This window comes from Rhineura floridana, chromosome 3, assembly GCF_030035675.1.
Source record: "Rhineura floridana isolate rRhiFlo1 chromosome 3, rRhiFlo1.hap2, whole genome shotgun sequence".
In the NCBI taxonomy this organism is placed as follows: Eukaryota; Metazoa; Chordata; class Lepidosauria; order Squamata; family Rhineuridae; genus Rhineura; species Rhineura floridana.
In genome coordinates this window covers 221,790,394-221,798,720 of record NC_084482.1, presented here as the reverse complement: position 1 = coordinate 221,798,720, position 8,327 = coordinate 221,790,394, and the positions used below count along the sequence as shown (strand labels likewise).

The following is an 8,327-nucleotide window of genomic DNA, read 5'->3' as shown; positions in this document are numbered from 1 at the left end:
CCCACATGACTACATGGGATGCATGCAGTAAGACACAAAACGTCCACGCAAACCACGTTCCGATACCCGTTCCGGGCTATAATACATTTTTACGTAAAAAAGCCCGAAACAGCGACTTCCCAATCACCCAGACCTACCAAAATTCACCAACCACACATGTTGCTGCCTCTCCTTTTGTTGGGAAATGGGAGATAGCACAGGATGACCCAGGAACCTCTGGGGTGATCAGCAATACCCTTTCTTGCTGTTTGTAGGTCCACTAAGCAGCACTATTGGTGCTGCTACCAGGTTGCGAATGGCTGGTGAATTGGGGAGGGAGAGAGAAAGAGAGATTGGAGGGTCAAGTCAGCTGGCAGAAGGGGGAGAGAATAGAGTTTGCCTTCTGTGAAATAGATGTGCTATCACAGGAAAAAAACTGGGTTCAAAGAAGTGCTCTTGTGTGCTTGGGCTCAGACTCCACCTCTGCCTTGTATTCAAGTTCTGGGCCAAACCTCACCAGTTTGCTTTCTGTGAAATGAGTTTCTGACACAACTACTTTCAAAATCAAGGTTATTAAAGTCTGGAACCTGTGGGAGGGACTCCTACTCATTGGGCAGAGTGCACGAGGTGGAGGCAGAAGAACTTTTCAGTCAAAAGGCTCTCAGGCAAGAAGGCTGGAGAACAGGACCTTGGACAGCCACTGCCAGTCTGAGGGCCAAACTAGAGGAGATACCAATAATGCAACAAACAATTGCACGATGAGCTTTGCAACACTAAATTGAAGGTGCAGGGCAGCTGATCCCTAGTGGGGTCCTGACGTGCACCTGTTATTTACATTGGGAACAACAACAACAATAACACCAGCTCACCAGTCTAATCACTTTTACTGGCTAGATCCCAAGGAAGTGGCAGGAGGGGACAGGAACAGGGAGTCCTTCAAGAAACCTGGTCCCCAAGATCAGCAGTTGTGCAACTGACCTCCCAGTCAGTAATCTTCACACTTCTGATTCCCAGAAAATGGCATTCAGAGGCATACTGCTTCCCAGAGAGAAACTACAGGGAAGCATCATTAACAATTGCATAACATGGATTAGTTACACAACATGGATTAGTTTGAAGTTACCAGACCATTCATATATCTGGCCCAGAACTATCCATCCCAACAAACTGCCTCCCCCAATAATTTAAGCTGAGATTTTCTGCAGCTTTGCTGCCTTTCCTAAAGGCCCTTCTATTGCCTGGAGAAGCCATTTGGCTATGTGACCGCTGACAAAACCCAATTCTCACTCCTTTTCTCTATGCGCACCAGATGACAGTGAGGTCCTTCATTTGCCTGCTAGGAAATAGCACTGAGACCAGATGAGACTGCGGAGTGAAATCAGTTTGGAAAATGTATTTAAAATACGTCAGCAGAAAACTAGTGAATTCATTTTACTTTATGAAAGATGTTAGAATAGCCAATACAAAAAACATCTAAGCAAAATAAAAACCATGTTATACACAAAAATACATTTTTTAGTTATTTATATTAATAAAATGTGTACAATGCAGAAGTATTTTATAAAGAATATAAAATGTACATTAAAATGGTCAATAAAAAAATCAACATTTAAAAAACACTAAAAATCAATAAAATCAACAGTTAAAGGTATGCTAAACTAAACTATATGAAAACAATCAGTAAGGAGACCATTAGAAACAAGGACTAGTATTATTTTATTTTCATTTAGAAATCACTTCCCAGAAAGTATCTCAAAAATACCAACAATAAAAAAAACATTTCATATGCAAACCAATTAAAAACATTTTAAAATCCCACACAGACCCTCCGTGACGCAGAGTGGTAAGCGGCAGTAACGCAGCCGAAGCTCTGCTCACGTCTGCAGTTCGATTCCAACAGAAGGAGGAAGTCAAATCTCCGGTAAAAGGGGTCGAGGTCCACTCAGCCTCCCATCCATCCCTGGTCAGTAAAATGAGTGCCAGGCATATGCTGGGGGGTAAAGAAAGACCGGGGAAGGAACTGGCAGTCCCACCTCATATATACGGTCTGTCTAGTAAATGTCGCAAGACGTCACCCTGAGAGTCAGAAACGACTCGGACTACAAGTGCGGGGACACCTTTACCTTTTAAAATCCCACAGAAACAGTAATAAAGCTCTGCACTTAAAAGGTTTGTTGAAAAAGGAAGGTCTTCTATAGGCACCACACAAAAAAAACACCTGTCTGATATGTAACAGGAGGAAGTTCAAAAAAGTAGATGCCACCACACAAAAGGCCAGGTTTCTCTATCATACAGAGTGGACTTCCTAATGAGATGGTATGCGTAAGAGGCCATCCTCTGCAGATTTCAGTGATGGGCTGCACATATAATATGCAGCCCATTTTTTAAGCATCCTGGCCCCAACCTGTATAGGGCTTTAATCTATGTAGCCTGCAAGATGAAGAGAGGCTCCCATTGAAGTTCTTTCCATACTCCCTGCATTTAAATTGTTTCTCCTGTGTATCCCCTGTGATGTAAGCCTACTGCTTTCATTGAATCTCTTTCCATACTCCATGCATTAAAAAAGTTACTCCACAGTGTTTTTTTCATGTGAAGTAAGTGTGCTCTGACTGAACCTCTTTCCACTCACTACATTTAAATGGTTTCTCCCGTGTGGGTTCTGTGATGTAAAACAAGGTTACTGCTTACACTGAAGCTTTTTCCCCACTACTTGCATTTAAACGGTTTCTCCCCTGTGTGTGTTCTTTGATGTGAAGTAAGGTGACCGCTCTGACTGAAGCTCTTTCCACACTCGTTACATTTATATGGCTTCTCCCCTGTGTGGGTTCTTTGATGTGAAGTAAGGTGACTGCTCTTATTAAAGCCCTGTCCACACTCCTTGCATTTAAATGGTTTCTCCCCTGTGTGTGTTTGGTGATGTAATTTCAGGCTAATGCTTACACTGAAGCACTTTCCGCACTCACTGCATTTAAATGGTTTCTCCCCTGTGTGTGTTCTTTCATGTAATCTGAGGTTACCACTCTGACTGAAGCTCTTTCCACACTCTTTGCATTTAAATGGCTTCTCCCCTGTGTGGGTTCTTTGATGTAAAATAAGGTCACTGCTCTGACTGAAGCTCTTTCCACACTCACGGCATTTAAATTGTTTCTCCCCTGTATGGGTTCTTTGATGCAAAGTAAGCTTACTTCTCTGACTGAAGCTCTTTCCGCACTCACTGCATTTAAATGGTTTCTCCCCTGTGTGTGTTCTTTCATGTAACCTGAGGTTACCACTCTGACTGAAGCTCTTTCCACACTCCTTACATTTAAATGGCTTCTCCCCCGTGTGGGTTCTTTGATGTGAAGTAAGCTTACTTCTCTCACTAAACCCGTGTCCACACTCCATGCATTTAAATGGTTTCTCCCCTGTGTGTGTTCTTTGATGTGAAGTAGGCTTACTTCTCTGACTAAAGCCCTGTCCACACTCCATGCATTTAAATGGTTTCTCCCCTGTGTGTGTTTGGTGATGGAATTTCAGGCTACTGCTTACACTGAAGCTCTTTCCGCACTCACTGCATTTAAATGGCTTCTCCCCTGTGTGGGTTCTTTGATGTGAAGTAAGCTTACTTCTCTGACTAAAGCCCTGTCCACACTCCATGCATTTAAATGGTTTCTCCCCTGTGTGTGTTCGGTGATGTAATTTCAGGCTACTGCTTACACTAAAGCTCTTTCCGCACTCACTGCATTTAAATGGCTTCTCCGCTGTGTGGGTTCTTTGATGTGAAGTAAGGCTACTACTCTGACTGAAGCTCTTTCCACACTCTTTGCATTTAAATGGCTTCTCCTCTGTGTGGGTTCTTTGATGCGAAGTAAGGTCACTGCTTCGACTGAAGCTCTTTCCACACTCCATGCATTTAAATGGCTTCTCACCTGTGTGGGTTCTTTGATGTAAAGTAAGTTTACTGCTCTGACTGAAGCTCTTTCCACATTCCCTGCATTTAAATGGTTTCTCGCCTGTGTGGGTTCTTTCATGTAAAGTAAGGCTACTGTTCTGACTGAAGCACTTTCCACACTGCTTGCATTTAAATGGCTTCTCCCCTGTGTGAGTTCTTTGATGCGAAGTAAGGTCACTGCTCTGACTGAAGCTCATTCCACACTCTCTGCATTTAAATGGTTTCTCCCCTGTGTGTGTTCTGTGATGCAAAGTAAGGTGAATGCTCTGACTGAAGCTCTTTCCACATTCCCTGCATTTAAATGGTTTCTCGCCTGTGTGGGTTCTTTCATGTAAAGTAAGGCTACCGTTCTGACTGAAGCACTTTCCACACTCTCTGCATTTAAATGGTTTCTCCCCTGTGTGTGTTCGGTGATGTAATTTCAGGCTACTGCTTACACTGAAGCTCTTTCCGCACTCACTGCATTTAATTGGTTTTTGTCCAGTGTGGGTTCTTTCATGTACTGTAAGGTACCGCTTGTGTCTAAAGCTCTTTCCACACTGCTTGCATTTAAATGGCTTCTCCCCTGTGTGAGTTCTCTGATGTAAAATAAGTTTATTGCTTACACTGAAGCTCTTTCCACACTCCATACATTTAAATGGTTTCTCCCCTGTGTGTGTTCGGTGATGTAATTTCAGGCTACTGCTTACACTGAAGCTCTTTCCGAACTCACTGCATTTAAATGGTTTTTCTCCAGTGTGGGTTCTTTCATGTACTGTAAGGTACCGCTTGTGTCTAAAGCTCTTTCCACACTGCTTGCATTTAAATGGCTTCTCCCCTGTGTGAGTTCTCTGATGTAAAATAAGTTTATTGCTTACACTGAAGCTCTTTCCACACTCCATACATTTAAAAGGTTTCTCTCCTGTGTGGGTTCTTTGATGTGAAGTAAGATGATTGTTCTGAGTAAAGCTTTTTCCACATTCCCTGCATTTAAATGGTTTCTCCACTGTGTGGGTTCTGTGATGCGTAGTAAGGCTACTGCTTACACTGAAGCTCTTTCCACACTCACTGCATTTAAATGGCTTCTCCCCTGTATGGGTTCTTTGATGCGATGCAAGGTGACCGCCCTGACTGAAGTTCTTTCCACACTCCTTACATTTAAATGGCTTCTCCCCTGTGTGGGTTCTTTGATGTGAAGTAAGCTTACTTCTCTGACTAAAGCCCTGTCCACACTCCATGCATTTAAATGGTTTCTCCCCTGTGTGTGTTCTTTCATGTAATGTAAGGTTACCACTCTGACTGAAGCTCTTTCCACACTCTTTGCATTTAAATGGCTTCTCCCCTGTGTGGGTTCTTTGATGCAAAGTAAGGTCACTGCTCTGACTGAAGCTCTTTCCACACACCATGCATTTAAATGGTTTCTCCCCTGTGTGTTTTCGGTGATGTAATTTAAGGCTACTGCTTAGACTGAAGCTCTTTTCACACTCTCTGCATTTAAAAGGTTTCACTCCTGTGTGGGTTCTTTTATGTGAAGTAAGATGATCGTTCCGAGTAAAGCTTTTTCCACATTCCCTGCATTTAAATGGTTTCTCCCCTGTGTGGGTTCTGTGATGTGAAGTAAGGCTATTTTTTACACTGAAGCTCTTTCCACATTCCATGCATTTAAATGGTTTTTCTCCGGTGTGTGTTCTTTGATGAAAACTATGACAAGTAGAGGATTTCTTGCTCCCATTCTTTGGCTGCTTTCTTTCAGACGATTTTGGTCCCCTGTGATTTCCAAATATCTCTTTTTGACTCTCAGTCTTGGCTATTACCAGCGGCACCATCTGTGGTTTTCTATAATCCTCATTCTGCCGGTCACCTGCTGAGGGGGAAGAGGGTTGAAAAAAATACATTGGAATTTCAAGGCAAAAACAAAGCATTTCATCACAGATGAAGCCCAATTATCTGCTTCTCTATTTTTACATCTCCATAATTCTCCCCCTTTTATCTTTGCATAGCCCTTCCTCCCTATTCAATATCTATAAAACTCACTGACAAACGCCTGTCGGCAGTAAACTCTCACCCTCCTGTCTTGGCAAGGAGACATTTAACCTGTCTTCTATAGGCCGACGACATTGCCCTGTTATCCCAAACGCAGGTGGGCTTACGTCATCTTTTAAGAGAACTTGCCTCCTTTTGTGTGGATGAACTTTTGAGAATTAACTATGCGAAATGCAAGGTTTTAGTTTTCGCCAAAGTAGACATAAACACCGCTGGCAAATTGACAACCATATTATTGACCAAGTCAACGCCTTCAGTTACCTTGGCATTGCATTCCATCCCTTAGGTTCTTGGAATGAGCATTTTGTCCAGTCTGCTGCACCAGCACTGAAATCAGCCAGAGCTTTACTGACCTTCTTTTATACAAAGGGCGGTCAGTACATTCCGGCAGCAGTCCAGGTATTCAACGCCAAGGTGCTTCCTCAACGTCTTTATGGGACCCAAATTTGTAGTGGAGGCAATTACGTATTGTCGGAGAGGGTACAATCTAAATTCATGAGGTCCGTTTTGGGCGCTCCGAGATGTGTCCCCAGTGTGACCTTATGCTTGGAATTAGGTGCCCTTCTGATTGAGACCCACGCTTGGATATTAAGATTTAACTACTGGATGAAGCTGCTATTTTTACCCACGGGATTGCCCCCATTAACTTTGGAAGATTCCTTCCAATCTCAATGGCATCGGGTAATGATTCACAAATTCGGAACTCTCGGTTGTTCGCTCCCAGCGATTGGTGCCCTAGGCCATACGACCGCTAAAACAACAATTATCCAACGCCTCAAAGATGTTGAGTATCAGAACAACATGAGCCTAGTTGCCGCTTATTCACAATGCAGTATTAATGTAAATCCCTGTAACTTGGCCACTTACATTTCAAGTTTATCTACCCCGAAACTCAGGAGAGCTTTTACCCTGGCACGATTCAATGTTCTGCCCTCGGCACTAATGGAGGGTAGATACAAGGGAGTCGATTATTATGATCGAACTTGCCCCTGTGGAGCAGATGCGGTGGAGACAGTGAACCTTGTACTACTTTGCTGCCCTTTTTATTCAGATCTCCGCCTTAAGTTCATCTCCCCACATTTATCTAATCTTCCTCTGAGCCCAGAAGCTATGATTTTACAATATTTAATGGCAGATTCAGAATCACGGATCACTCTGAGGTCGCCTCGTTCTGCACAGCTGCTATGGCTCGCAGGAGGGACCTAATGCGATGTCTATTAGATGAAGGTTTTAGCTAGATTACTATGTGGACCCGGTTTTAGCTTTTTAGCTTTCTCACTGCACTGATACTGTATTCTATTCTATCTCCACTCTGATATTCAGAGGATCCGTAATTATACCGCTGGTCTTGGACCATAATAAAGATTTTACGTTATCTTTGCATGGCCAGATGAAAGCAAGGTTACCTGAATATCCTGCAGTCTCACACAGCAACATAAATTCCTTTCAGGTCCATATAACACTTGATGTCACTAAGCCCAGATTTGTCTGGGTTTCCTCCTACTGCCATACATCTGTGATATATATTTCTAAAATAGTATGCAATGAAAAGTGGGGTGTGGGGGAAGAGAAGGGCAGCAACTCTGCAGAACAGGACAAACTGGGCACAGCTCACTTCTCCTTGATTCTTAATAATTTGACTGCAGTCAAAAGAGCCGGTCAGACAGGAATATAGGAACAAATGAAGTTGTGATATACTAGCTCAGACCCTGGTCCCTCGAGCTCAGTACTGTCAATACTGGCTGGCAGCTGCTCTGCAGGTTTTCAGATAAATACACTTCCCAATTCCATCTGAAGATTCAAGGGATTAAATTTAGCTGAGCTAAGACAGGGATGGCCAAAGACCAACACTACACGAGTTTGCAATGATGCTCTGAACCGAAAGGGGAATGCCCGACTGATCTCTCCCCTTCATCAAAGCCCTGTACAATTAGATCTTGTTCTTCCAGCCAACAGACTAAGCCCAGGTTTGACATTTCTTTCAAAGATACAGGTAAGCTAATTAATTCTGAACTGAAATTATTCTCCTCTCTCCAAAACAAAGAAAGATCTTAGATCTCCTGGAGATGAATAGCACAGGGACATGTAGATCCAAATGTCTCTTGTGGACAAGAAACTGTTTAAAAACCTCAATTCAGTGACACTGTGGAAACCAATCCAGCTATCTTAATTTGGGGGATTTCTCAGCAGATGGGAAGGAAACTTCAACCTGGATGCCATTCCCCCTCCTTATATGAACAGCCTGGCTGGATCAGACCACAGGCCTATCTATTCCAGCATCCTCACAGTGCCAAAGTGGATGCAGATGGGAAGTCTACAGGGAGCACATGAAGGCATCACTTAGCTCCAGCTGTTTTTCTGATTCCAGAGATATCACATCTATTTATTCATTTAT

At 43.1% G+C, this 8,327-nt stretch overlaps 1 pseudogene; it reads right to left on the bottom strand.

Annotated features, from left to right (window-relative positions):
- Positions 1–1,690: 1,690 nt before the first annotated feature.
- LOC133381710 (zinc finger protein 208-like) overlaps positions 1,691–8,327 on the bottom strand; it is a 30,810-nt pseudogene continuing 24,173 nt past the window's right edge.